We start from the raw sequence: 2,940 nt of genomic DNA, 5'->3' as shown, positions 1-2,940 counted from the left end.
AACTATTAATAATACAAGGGTCATTACAGTTTGTCGAATTAGAGAGTGAAATTATTAATTAAAAATGAGTTAAATGATAATTATGGCATGCATTTAAACAGTTATATATGACATTACTTGACTAAAAGTCCTTTCCTATTCCAATTGCGTACTATAAAAACTCTCAACACATTGTGATTTTCAGAAAAAATCCCCAACCTACGTACCCACCCCGCTCTGCATGTTTTTCTTCAAAATAAAATAAAATTGGAGCATATTATGTAACTACACTTTTTGTCCCTAATTACTTGTCCACATTTTCTTTTTTAGTTATCCCTAATTACTTATTCATTTTGACAAATCAAGAAAAGAAATTTTTTTTTACCTATTATACCCTCAATTAATTACTTTGAAAAATGTATAACTTCTTGAAAATATTAAGTTTTAATTCATTCACTTCATCATTAATAGGGGTAAAATGGTAAACTCACTATGTCAATTATTAATTTCTTAATAGGTGTATCAATTCAAAAGTGAACAAGTAATTAGAGATAGAAGAAGTATATAGGAAGGGTTCATATCACAGATCTAACTCAGTCAGATACTTAGTTCTCAAATTAAATCAACAACTTTGGAATCTTTTCGTAAAGTAGTGTGAAAAAGCACAAAATTTCATTATTGTATGGCACAGTTGTTTTATGTCGAGAAATGACTGATTTTCAAAATTATTCAACTTTAAGGGGAAAAATCAATTTTTAAGGAATCGCTACTTAATTTTTTTTAAAAATTAAGAAAACTTAATTTAGAAACTGGAAAGATAAGTAAGCCTAAAAGTTTAGAAAATAGGGATTTGAGGTTCTTATTTACACATGAAAAAGGTTTTTAAGACACTTGAAGTATCCGCTAATGCGCGATTATCCAACGACTTGATCAAAATATTTTGACTAACTTCGAAAAAGTCTACTAAGTAAAGAAGGACCATTTTAAAAATCGCTCGAAAGAAATGAACTTTAACATTTTGAAATAATTTAGAAAGGAAAACAAACTTTGTCAAAAATGACCAAGTAAAGAAAGATAAATAAATAAATGACTCAAATAAATCATCATAACAAAAAATGATTCATCTTGAAGGGATTTAATTAAGTTAAACCAAAAGTTAGAGTTAGTCAAAACAAATGACAATCAAATAATCACAATAATAAAAGAAAGAGTAACTTTCACATATAACAAACATAAAAATCATATTTGTATGCTATAGCTATAGTTTGCATAATTGCGCTCCATAGCAAACATAAATATGTATATTTCACTATACATATACAAAAGAATGCAGTTGTATAATTTCGCTATACATATACAAAAGAAAGCAATTGTATAATATGTTTTAGTATGCATATACAAAAGAAAGCAGTTGTATAATATGCTTTGGTATACATATACAAAAGATCAATTGTATAATCCGTGTTTGTATAAAGCGAGAAAGAGAGAAAGACAAAAGAAAATTGGGCAGGGGAAGATTGTATTTATATAATCATAAGTGTATAGGACAAAAATATATGCATTTGTATTTGTATATACAATTTTCTCTCGCTTTATACAAACACAAACACAATGTATACATTTGTGTTTGTATAAAGTGAGAGAGGCGAGTGAGCGAGCGAGATCTGGGAGAGGGGAACGAAAATATATGTATATATACAATTTTCTCTCGCTTTATACAAACACAAACGCATTTTATACATTTACGTTTTTGTATTAAGTGAGCGAGCGAGATCTGGGAGAGTGGAGAGCGAGATCTGGGAGAGGGGAGAGAGGGGAAAGAAAATATATGTATATATACAATTTTCTTTCGCTTTATACAAACACAAACGCATTTTATACAATTGTGTTTGTATAAAAGTGAGAGAGGCAAGGGAGAGAACGAGAGTGGCGAGCGAGATTCACCAGGAGAGAGGGGAAACAACAACAGTTTGTTATGGTATACAATTAAATTAAACTATGGTTATAGCATTTAATTTGAATTAATAGTTTGTTATTATATACAATTTTCCCTAAAAGGAATAATGAAAGAAATAAGGGAAAATTACGCGGTTAAGCAAATTTATACTACTTAATTACTCACCATAGCTATAGTTTGTTATAATTACCACTCACGACTAACATTATACATTAATTACGCGGGCTGACCTCGAATTTGTATAATTAGCCACGTTTGTATATGTATAATTCGCCAAAATATACAAATACATATGTATAATATACAATTATCTAACCTATATACATATACAATTTACCTCTCTCCCACTCTCTTCCCTCTCTCGCTCGCCTCTCTCCTCCCTCTCCCAATCTCGCTTGCCATATATACAAATGCATATGTATAATATACAATTATCTAACCTATATACATATACAATTCACCTCTCTCCCACTCTCTTCCCTCTCTCGCTCGCCTCTCTCCTCCCTCTGCCAATATCGCTCGCCTCTCTCCTCCCTCTCCCAATCTCGCTTGCCATATATACAAATGCATATGTATAATGTACAATTATCTAACCTATATACATATACAATTCACCTCTCTCCCACTCTCTTCCCTCTCTCGCTCGCCTCTCTCCTCCCTCTGCCAATATCGCTCGCCTCTCTCCTCCCTCTCCCAATCTCGCTTGCCATATATACAAATGCATATGTATAATGTACAATTATCTAACCTATATACATATACAATTCACCTCTCTCCCACTCTCTTCCCTCTCTCGCTCGCCTCTCTCCTCCCTCTGCCAATATCGCTCGCCTCTCTCCTCCCTCTCCCAATCTCGCTTGCCATATATACAAATGCATATGTATAATGTACAATTATCTAACCTATATACATATACAATTCACCTCTCTCCCACTCTCTTCCCTCTCTCGCTCGCCTCTCTCCTCCCTCTCCCAATCTCGCTCGCCTCTCTCCTCCCTCCCCCA

This window comes from Solanum stenotomum, chromosome 3 (genome assembly GCF_019186545.1).
Source record: "Solanum stenotomum isolate F172 chromosome 3, ASM1918654v1, whole genome shotgun sequence".
Lineage (NCBI taxonomy): Eukaryota > Viridiplantae > Streptophyta > Magnoliopsida > Solanales > Solanaceae > Solanum > Solanum stenotomum.
Note: the sequence above shows the minus strand (reverse complement) of the source record.